We start from the raw sequence: 11,273 nt of genomic DNA, 5'->3' as shown, positions 1-11,273 counted from the left end.
TGAACATTGGGGAACAGGTATACCTTCGACTTGATCATGAATATGTCCCCAAAAGCACGGGCAACCAAAGGAAAAATAAACAAATGGGACTATATCAAACTAAAAAGCTTCTGCACAGCAAAAGAAACAATTAACAGAGCTAAAAGACAGCCAACAGAGTGGGAGAAAATATTTGCAAAATACACATCCGACTAAGGACTAATATCCAGAATATATAAGGAACTCAAACAACTTTACAAGAAAAAAACAAGCAACCCAATTAAAAAATGGGCAAAAGAGCTAAGCAGGCATTTCTCTAAGGAAGATATACAAATGGCCAACAGTCATATGAAAAAATGCTCAACATCACTCAGCATCCGGGAAATGCAAATTTATATATATCTTTAATGTGCCAAAGCTTTCAAGAAAACTTTCAACATTTTAATTTTCATTAAACATAACTGATTACAGATATTTGTGGGGTACAGAGTAGACTGTCAATATCTGTGTACAATCTGTGATGATCAAATCAGGAGAGTTAGCATATTCATCATTACAAAATGTACTCATTCTTTTTGCCCATTATGGTTAACCTAACCCTCTCCCCTCTCTCCTTTCTCCTCTAATAACCACAGTTTTGTTCTCTCCTTCTGAAAGATCAATATATTATTATATTTGTTGTTCCTTTATTTCTTTCACTACCGCTTATGAGTGAGGACATGTGGCATTTCTTTTTCTGTGCCTGGCTCATCTCACTTAACATAATTTTCTCCAAGCTCATCCTTGTTGCTGTGAATGGCAGAATCCCATTCTTTTTTATGGCAGAGTAGTATCCATTGTGTATACATACCACATTGTCCTTATCTAGTCATCTGTCAATGGGCATTTAGATTGGTTCCATATCTTGGCTATTGTAAATAGAACTGTGATAAACATGGGAGTGCAGGTATTTCTTTGACATGATTTCTATTCCTTTGGGTATATACCTAATAGTGGGATTGCTGGATTGTATGGTAGTTCTATCTGCAGTTGCTTGAGAAACCTCCATACTGTTTTCCATAATGGCTTTACTAAATTATAGTACCACCAATAGTGGAGAATGGTTCCCCTTTCTCTGCATCCTTGCCAACATTTGTTATTCTGTCTTTTTAACAGCCAGTCTAACTGGAGTGAGATAATATTTCAGTGTGGTTCTGATTTGCATTTCCGTGATGATTAGAGATATTGAGCATTTTTTCATGCACCTGTTGGCCCTTTGTATGTCTATTCAGCTACTGTGCTGTTTTTTAATGTATTTTTTCTTTTTTACTGTTAAGTTGATTGAGTTCCTTGTATATACTGAATATTAATCCCTTCTCAGATGTGTTTTCTGCAAATATTTTCTACCACTCTGTAGGTTTTCTTTTCACTCTGTTGATTGTTTTCTTTGCTGTGTAGCTTTTTAGTTTGATATAATCTCATATGTTTATTTTTTCTTTTGTTGCCCGTACTTTTGGGGTCTTTATTCATAGAGTCTTTTTCCCAGTCCTACATCCAGAAGTGTTTCCCCTATGTCCCCTGTGTTTTCTTCTAGGAGTTTTATAGTTTCAGGTTTTATATTGAAGTCTTTAATGCATTTTGAATTTGGTATCAACATTTTGGTTGAGATGTATGTGTCTAGTTTCATTCTTCTACACATGGATATCCAGTTTTTCCAGCACCATTTACTGAAGATGCAGTCCTCTCCCTAATGTATGTTCTTGGTGCATTTGTTGAAGATCAGTTGGCTGTAAGTGTGTGGGTTGATTTCTGGGTTCTCTGTTCTGTTCCATTGTCCATGTGTCTCTTTTTATGCACCATTTACTGAAGATGCAGTCCTCTCCCTAATGTATGTTCTTGGTGCATTTGTTGAAGATCTGTTGGCTGTAAGTGTGTGGGTTGATTTCTGGGTTCTCTGTTCTGTTCCATTGTCCATGTGTCTCTTTTTATGCAGTACCATGCTATTTTAGTTACTGTATTGTTGCAGTGAGTTACTGTGAACTTGCAGGGAGAGTCAGGAAACACTAAGGCTTAAAATAGGAAAACAGAGTTTGTTGATATGCTGGCATTGTCTCGGGGGCTGGAATTGGCCTTAGCAGTGGCCAGCAGTTGGGGACATTTATTTTTTTCAATGACTGTCTTTATGACAGAAGGCACATTCATTGGGTATCAGGGGTGGTCTGGAACCAGGTGCATCCTGTGGCTGACCTTTGGTTGGCTTTCAGCCTTGGCCCTGGGGCCTTTTTGGAGGTTCTGACTTTTCAGCCAGTGTAGCAGCTAGGAGGTCCATTTTTAAAATTTTTAAATTTTTCTGTCTGTTTTGTGGCGGGCCTCCTGGTCCTGGTTAATGAACACCCTGTTTGTAATTCCTAGGAGCTGAGTGATATTCACATCAGCAAACCCTTCCAGCTTTTGCAGCTTGGGGCATATGTCCCCCTGTGCCTGTCCCACAAAAGTGGCATTGATCATTCTCTGGTTTTTAGGCTATTTTGGGTCAAAGGGCATGTAGATGTGGAATGCCTTGTAGAGCTTTTCATAGAACTGACTAGGGCTTTTGTCTGGCTTCTGGAGGACTTTAGAGATCCTGCTCATATTGGGCAGCTTTTTCCCTCCTGTATTTAAGCTTCCCAGGAGAGCCTCTTGGTATTGTTCCAGCCCCCATAGGCCCTGATATATGTTGGGGTCCCATTGTGGATCCTCATCTGGGAAAATGGGTCTGGACATACCCTTAGGCGTTCAGCATCCTGGCTGCGGTATGGTCTTGGAGCCACTTTAGAGCTGCCTGGCTGATATGGTGTCTCTCTTCTGTATTGAAGCGAGTCATTAGGAGCTGCCTGCAGTCCATCCAGGTGGGCTGGTGAGTCTAGACTATGGACTGGACTAGATCATAAATAGCCGGGGGCTTTTTAGTATATGTAGGCATATGATGTTTCCAATTCAGAAGGTCAGTTGTTGTGAATGGCTGATAGATGAAGGTGGGGTGTTCTCCCTGCAGATGCCCATCCTGATCATAATATAAGGGACCCTGAGTCCCTCTGAGTGGCATCTCCATGGTGCCATTCTCCGTGGTGACTCAGTTTAAGGCTGGGTCCAGCTTGGCCCATATGGGGTCAGGATAGGTGGTGGTGGGGTCTGTGGAGAATTGGGAGCCCAAATGGTCCCTTCTGATGGGCCAGGAGGAGATGAAGGAGTCACCATTTTGGTAGGAGGCAGCAATGGGGGCCGTGGGGGCAGCAGAGCAGCTGGCTCAGCCAAGTAGGGAGGTGGCAGATCCTCTGTATCTGAAGGCAGGATGGCTGGTTTGGGGGCTGCTTGGAGAGGCCACCTTTGGGTTTGAGTTTGTCTGGGACCAACATTTCTCTGGCCAGGAGAATTTGGTAGTGTTTTTCCATGCAGGCCTTTAACCACAAAGGTGGAGAATGAACTAAGTCTTCTCAAGAATTAATATAGGGATATTGGCCAGGGTGGCCCCGAGGGTCATTTTTATGCTGTCCAGTAATAACCCTTCTGACTTGATAGATAAGGGAAAGGTGAAAGGACCCCTCAGAGGGCCATCCTATATTGAAAGATGGCCAATCCACCTTACAGAATGCCCTGACTTTATCAGGAGATAATTTGACACCATAGTCATCAGAAAAGCCCTTTTTAAAAATCCCTTAGCGGGGCTGGCCCGTGGCTCACTCGGTAGAGTGTGGTGCTGATAACACCAAGGCCGCGGGTTCGGATCCTATATAGGGATGGCCGGTTCGCTCACTGGCTGAGCGTGGTGCTGACAACACCAAGCCAAGGGTTGAGATCCCCTTACCAGTCATGTTTAAAAAAAATAAAACATAAAAAAAATAAAATAAAAATAAAAATCCCTTAGCATACAGGCAAGGGGAGTTTATTTATCAGGTGTTCCTCCCATGTTTTCCATCCATGATTGGTGTCACAACAGACACTCAACTCCAATCACTTTGTTCATCACTGGCCGCACACCTTGTGGTGATATTTCAGCACCTCTTGGCTTTGGTGAGGTGGTATAAATCCCACATCAGGACCTCTCTTGCGAGAGTCACCCTTAGCTGTATAAGGTTGCAACTGAACCATGGATCAGGACTCCATGCTCGCTTCATATCAAGGATATGTCTCAGCCACACACATCCACACACTTTCATTTACCACCCCAAAATTCCAAAAATCCTGACCTGAGAATGTGGTTTCCTCTGTGAAACAGAGTTCACCACCCCAAAATTACTGAAATCCTGACCTGACTGGTGAATGTGGTTTCCTCCATGAAATAGAGCACTAAGACATTTCCCCCTTTGGGAGCTGATCAGGCTCCCTTCTACTTTCCTGGTAATAGGAACCTAGTGGGACATGGATCCTTACCTAGTCTGATGGGCGAGCTCCCCTGGTCTGGTTCCTGTACCTCCTTGGGTTCCATTGTGCTCAGGGTTCGATCTCTGTGTCCACCCAGTGAGGTCTTTCCCACTCACAGAAAACTCTCCATTGGCACCTGAGTGTGGTCCATGTTGCCAGGTGTCCCAGGGGCCAAGGCTGAGAGACAAGGGAGGTGGTCAAGCCACTGTTCCCACCATCCCAGACAAGCCCCCAAGAAACATTACAGTGAGTTACTGTGAACTTGCAGGGAGAGGCAGGAAACCCCAAGGCTTAAAACAGGAAAACAGAGTTTATTGATACGCCAGCATTGTCTCAGCAGACTCAAGTTGCAAAGGCTAAGCCCTGAACGCAGCGGGGCTGTTATTTTTATATAATAGCATTTCTGGGTTTTTATTACTAGGCAAGGGGGGGTGATCTTATGATCTTATGTAGTTATGACTTTGTCTTAGGGTGGACTATTACAGGAAGAGAAGCAGAATAGAAAATTCTGTTACAGCAGTGTGTTAACCACAGTGTAAAACAAGGCCCAGCTGCAGTTGGGTCTGTATGGTATCCAGGTTAGGGTCTGGGTTACAGCATAGTGGGGCATAGCCAGGCAAACGTGAGTGCCTAATGGCCATAGCCAGGCAAGACACAGCTGGGTAAGTAGGAGTGCTTCAATATAGTTTTGTAGTATAGTTTGAAGTCAGGTAGTGTAAGGCTTCCAGCTTTACTTACTTATTTTTTGCTTAGGATTGCTTTGGCTATTCTGGGTCTTTTGTGGTTCCATATGAATGTTAGGATTGTTTTTTCTATTTCTGTGAAGAGTGTCATTGGTATTTTGATAGGGATTGCATAGAATCTGTACCTCATTTTGGGTAGTATGAAAATTTTAACAATATGAATTCTTCTAGTTCATTAACATGGGATATCATTTCATATTTTGTGTGTCCTTTTAAATTTCTTTCATTAATGCTTTGTAGTTTTCATTGTAGGGCTATTTCATCTTCTGGCTAAATTGATTCCTAGGTATTCTATTGCTTTTGTAGCTATTGTAAATGATATTGCTTTCCCAATTTCTTTTTCATCTTGCTCATTATTGGCATATAGAAATCCTACTGATTTTTGAATGTTATTTTCTATCCTGCAGCTTTACTGAATTCATTTGTCAGTTCTAACAGTTGTTTGGTGGAACTTTAGGTTTTTCTAAATATAAGCTTATGCTGTTTGCAAACAAGGACAATTTGACTTTTTGTTTCCTATTTAGATGCCTATTATTTCATTCTCCTGCCTAATTGCTCTGGCCAGGACTTCCAGTACTGTGTTGAATATAAGTGATAAAAGTGGGCATCTTTGTCTTGGTTTTTGGGTAAGACCTCAGAAGCACAGGCAACAAAAGTAAAAATAGACAAATGGGATTATATCAAACTAAAAAGCAGTAAAGGAAACAGTCAACAATGTGAAGAGACAACCTACAGAATGGGAGAAAATATTGGCCAACTATCCATCTCACAAGGGGTTAAAATCCAGAACATATAAGGAACTCAAATTCAATAGCAAAAAGAACAAATAATTTTATTAAAAAATGGAAAAATGATCTGAAAAGACATTGCTCAAAAGAAGACATAATGACTACAAATTGCCAACATGTATAAGAAAAATGCTCAACATCACTAATCATCAGAGAAATGCAAATCAAAACCACAATGAGAGGTCATCTTACTCCAGTTATAGTGGCTATTAGCAAAAAGACAAAAAATAATAAATGCTGGCAAGGATGTGGAGAAAGGGGGACTCTTATACACTGTTGGTAGGAATGTAAATTAGTACAGCCATTATGGACATCAGTATAGGGGTTTCTCAAAAAACTAGGAATGGAAATACCATTTAATCCAGCAATCCCACTACTGGGTATATTATCCAGAGGAAAGGAAAGTAGTATATTAAAGAGATATGAACTCCCATGTTTACTGTAGCACTATTCACAATAGGCAAGATATGAATTCAACCTAAGTATTGATCCACAGATGGATGGATAAAGAAAATGAGGTTATACACCCAATGAAATACTATTCAGCCATAAAAAAGAATAAAATCCTCCTATTCACAGCAATATGGGTGAGCCTGGAGGATACTGTATTTAGTGAAATAAGCCAGGCACAGAATGACAAATATTGCATTTTTTTACTCACGGGAGATAAAAAATTTGATCTCATAAAACTAGAGAGTAGTGATTACCGGATGCTGGGAAGGGTAGGGAGCACAGGTAGAGGTTGGCTAATGAATTAGAAAATGTAGTTTGATAGGAGGAATAAGTGCTGGTGTTTGAGAGCCCATTAGGAGGACTATACTTAAAAATAATTTATTGTATATTTTAAAATAGCTAGAAGAGAAGATTTGGAATGATCTTCACACAAAGAAATGATAAATGTCTTAGGTGATAGATATACAAACTGATAAATGTCTGAGGTAACAGATTTCCCTATTACCCCAATTTGATTATTAAACATTGTACATATGTATCAAAATATAACATACACATTCTAAATACATACAATTATTATGTATCAATTTAAAATAAATTAATTTAAAAATACTAATTTAAAAAATGTATGCCTGTAAGGTACTCTAGTATACTCACAGCAAGGACAGTTCTCCAGAAGAAAATGGCAAATGCAGAAATTCCCAGAGAGGCAGCAGTCAGTATAGACTTTCAAAAAATTTCAGAAAAATCAGATGCAAAATGAAAATGGTCAGGCAGAATATGAACTAGCTGGAATAATAATTTCTGAAATAATGAGAGGCCTCATAGACATTTACATTATATCAGTCACAAAGGATTTTCCTTAGAAACCCTAAACCAACCTCCAAGAAGTAACTAGACCCCTAGATATTTCCAAGGGATTCCAGTGCTTCAGGAAAGATTTAAAGCTTCCAGCCTTCTGTTTGTAGTGTGGCTGGTGGCATTTGTTGTTAGACATCGTGATGTGGGTGTCCTTAACTACAGCATGGTTTCTAGATTATTGTGGGCCCTGCCTTCTCCTGTGTCTAATGCTGTGCAGAAACCCTTCTGAATCATGTTTTTTAAGTCAAAATATAGAATAAAAGAATGACTATTCAGAAATAATCAAATTTTTGTGCTTAAATAAATTCAAGGTGAAATAACAAAAATGACACTAATATTGTGAGATTTTTCTAAGGTTCTTGATGTTAATTCTGTTAGACTCTTCTGTGAATGAAAATAAAGACTTCCACTGAGTCAGTTTGTTATGGAAATGGACTCAGCAAGAAGCGATCAACACTCAGAGGGTTGGAGAGCCAGGTATTTTATTATACCGGTGGGCCCAGACAAGCTAATGCTTGAAAATCTGGACCCCAAAAAGGATCACGTGGGCATGCATTTTGTTCTAACATGTTGAGCATAGTAATCACGCAGGGTTCATGAGTGAGGAAATACTGGAGGACCAACAAAAACCTTTTGGAGCTATCTTGGGTTATGCTACTTCCTGTGGGTGCCATCTTCATCCTCCACCTATAGGCACCATGTGGCTCACAGATAATGTTTGCTCCTAAAAATGGGCCCAACAGACCCCATCCCCAGCCCGGCTGAGTGCATGCCAACCGGAGAGGCACCTTCCCGGAGAGGCCCAAGACCTGAGGCGACCATGCTGTTTGCTCCTAAAAATGGGCCCAACAGACCCCATCCCCAGCCCGGCTGAGTGCATGCCAACTGGAGAGGCACCTTCCCGGAGAGGCCCAAGACCTGAGGCGACCATGCGCCTGAGGCACCAGTGGGTGACCAAGCAGACACTGAGGCAGCTGTGCCAAAATGGCAGCCCCAGCAGGATCCTAGCCAGACAATAGTGTCAAATCAGTGGACCATGAAATCCCTTGCCACAATGACTAAACATCACAGGAAAGATACCGGATACATGAAAAATCAGGAAAGTACACCACCAAAGCGTAATAACTCTCAAGCTCTAGATTCTATAGAACAAGAAGCCCTTGAAATGTCTGACAAGGAATTTTGAGTGATAATTCTAAGGAAACTAAATGAGATACAAGAAAACTCAGCTAGACAACTCGATGAAACGAGGAAAAGGATACAGGACCTGAAAGGAGAAATGTACAAGGAAATCAATGCCCTGAAAAAGAATGTAGCAGAGCTTGCCAAGCTGAAGAATTCATTCAACAAAATATAAAAAAAAACCCCAACAACAACAAAGAGTTTAACCAGCAGGCTTGCAGAAGCAGAAGAGAGAACTTCTGACCTCAAAGATGGGCTGTTTGAAATAACACAGGCAAACAAACAAACAAAAAAACAAAACAAACAAACAAACAAAAAAATTAAAAACATTGAAGAAAATCTAAGAGAGATATCAGGCAACCATTAGTGCTCAAATATCCAAGTCACAGGTATTCCAGAAGTGGGGGAAAAGGAGATGGCACTGAAAACGTATTCAATAAAATAGTGGCAGAAAAATTCCCAGGTATAGGAAAAGACACAGGATCTTCAGATTCAGGAAGCTCAAAGATCCCCAGCTGTATTCACCCCAAAAAGGTCTTCTCCAAGACATGTTATAGTCAAATTGGCAAAACTCAAAGACAAAGAGAGAATTTTAAAAGCTGCAAGAGAGAAGTGTCAAATTACCTATAAGTGAGCCCCAATCAGATTAACATCAGACTTTTCATCACAAACCCTAAAAGCCAGGAAGGAATGGGATGATATATTCAAAATATTAAAAGACAGATTGCCAGCCAAGAATACTCTACCCTGCAAGGCTATCCTTCTGGAATGAAGGGCAAACAGTATATTTCTCAGATGAACAAAAACTGTGGGAGTTCTCTGCCACACACCACCCTTACAAGAAATTCTCAAGGGAGAATTGGGTTTGGTACCTGACAAATAACTACCACTGCTATAAAAACTCAAGAAAAATCAAAACCCACTAGAAAAATAAAAATGCCAACAATGAAGAGAGAAAAAAAAAGTTTATCTACAATCCAAGTAACCAACAAATACAGAAGACAAACAGTAAATCAGAAAGAAATGAACAAAAGACACTTAAGACATCCAAGCAAAAATCAATAAAATGCTAGGAGTAAATCAACACCTTTCAATAACAACTCAATGTAAAAGGATTAAATTCTCTAATCAAAAGATAGACTGGCTGACTAGATTAAAAAGGAGGGCCCAACTATATGCTGCCTTCAAGAGACCCACCTCACCCATAAAGATTCACATAGACTAAGAGTTGAAAGGATGGAAAAAGATATACCATGTAAACAGAAATGAAAAACGAGCTGGAGTAGCTATTCTTATATATGATAAAATAGACTTTAAACTAAAAACCATAAAAAGAGATAATGAGGGCCACTACATAATGATAAAAGGATTCATCCATCAAGAAGACATAACAATCATAAATGTATACACATCCAATGTCAGAGCAGCCAGATTTATAAAGCAAACTCTGTTAGACCTAAAGAAGGAAACAGACGCTAATATCATAATAGCAGGGGACCTGAAACCCCACTATCAATATTGGACAGATCATCCAGGTAAAGAATCAGCAGAGAAACACAAGATCTAAACAACACTCTAGACCAATTGGACTTGGTAGATATCTACAGAACATTCCATCCAACAATCTCAGAATATTCATTTTTCTCACCAGCACATGGATCATTCTCCAGGATAGATCACATGTTAGGTCACAAATCAAGTCTCAACAAATTAAAAATTTGGAATTATCCCATGTAATTTCTCAGACCACAATGGGTTAAAATTAGAAATCAATAACAAACAAAATTCTGGAAACTATACAAACAGATGGAAATTAAACAGCATTCTACTTGATGACATATGGGTCCAAGAAGAAATCAAATGGGAAATCAAAAATCTTATTGAAACTAATGAAAACAATGATACATCATACCAAAACCTGTGGGATACAGCAAAAGCAGTATTAAGGGGGAAATTTATCACATTAAATGCTTACTTCAGAAGAAAGGAAAGATGGCAAGTGGACAACCTAATACTTCACCTTAAAGAACTAGAAAAACAAGAACAACCCAAACCCCAAGTTAGCAGATGGAAAGAAATCATTAAGATCAGAGCAGAACTTAATGAAATTGAAATCAAAAAAATGATACAAAAGATCAATGAATCAAAAAGTTGGTTTTTTGAAAAGATAAATTAAATTGACAAACCATTAGCACAGCTAACTAAAAAAAGAAGAGAGAAGACCCAAATAACAAAAATTAGATATGAAAAAGGTGATATCACAACCGATACCTCTGAAATACAAGGAATCATTAGAGACTACTATAAACAACTATATGCCAACAAATTTGAAAATCTGGAGGAAATGGATAAATTTCTGGACACACACAAACTGCCAGAACTGAGCCAAGACGATGTAGAAAATCTGAATAGACCAATAATAATAAAAGAGATTGAAGCTGTTATCAGAAGGCTCCCAAAAAACAAAAGCCCAGGACCAGATAGATTCACAGCACAATTCTACCAAACATTCAAAGAGGAATTGACACCAATTCTCTACAAACTATTCCAAAAGATTGAAACAGAGGCAATTCTCCCAAACTCATTCTATGAAGCAAACATCACCGTGATGCAAGGGTACGGTATCACCCCAAACCAGGTAAATATACAACTAAAAAAGGAAACTACAGGCCAATATCCTTGATGAATATAGATGCAAAAATCCTCAATAAAATACTAGCTAACAGAATACAGCAACACGTACGCAGAATTATACACCATGATCAAGTGGGATTCATCCCAGGGATGCAAGGTTGGTTTAACATACAGAAATCAATAAATGTAATACACCATATCAATAAAATCAAATGCAAGGACCATATGATCATCTCTATAGATGCTGAAAAAG

This window comes from Galeopterus variegatus, unplaced genomic scaffold (genome assembly GCF_000696425.1).
Source record: "Galeopterus variegatus unplaced genomic scaffold, G_variegatus-3.0.2 Scaffold3380, whole genome shotgun sequence".
In the NCBI taxonomy this organism is placed as follows: Eukaryota; Metazoa; Chordata; class Mammalia; order Dermoptera; family Cynocephalidae; genus Galeopterus; species Galeopterus variegatus.
Note: the sequence above shows the minus strand (reverse complement) of the source record.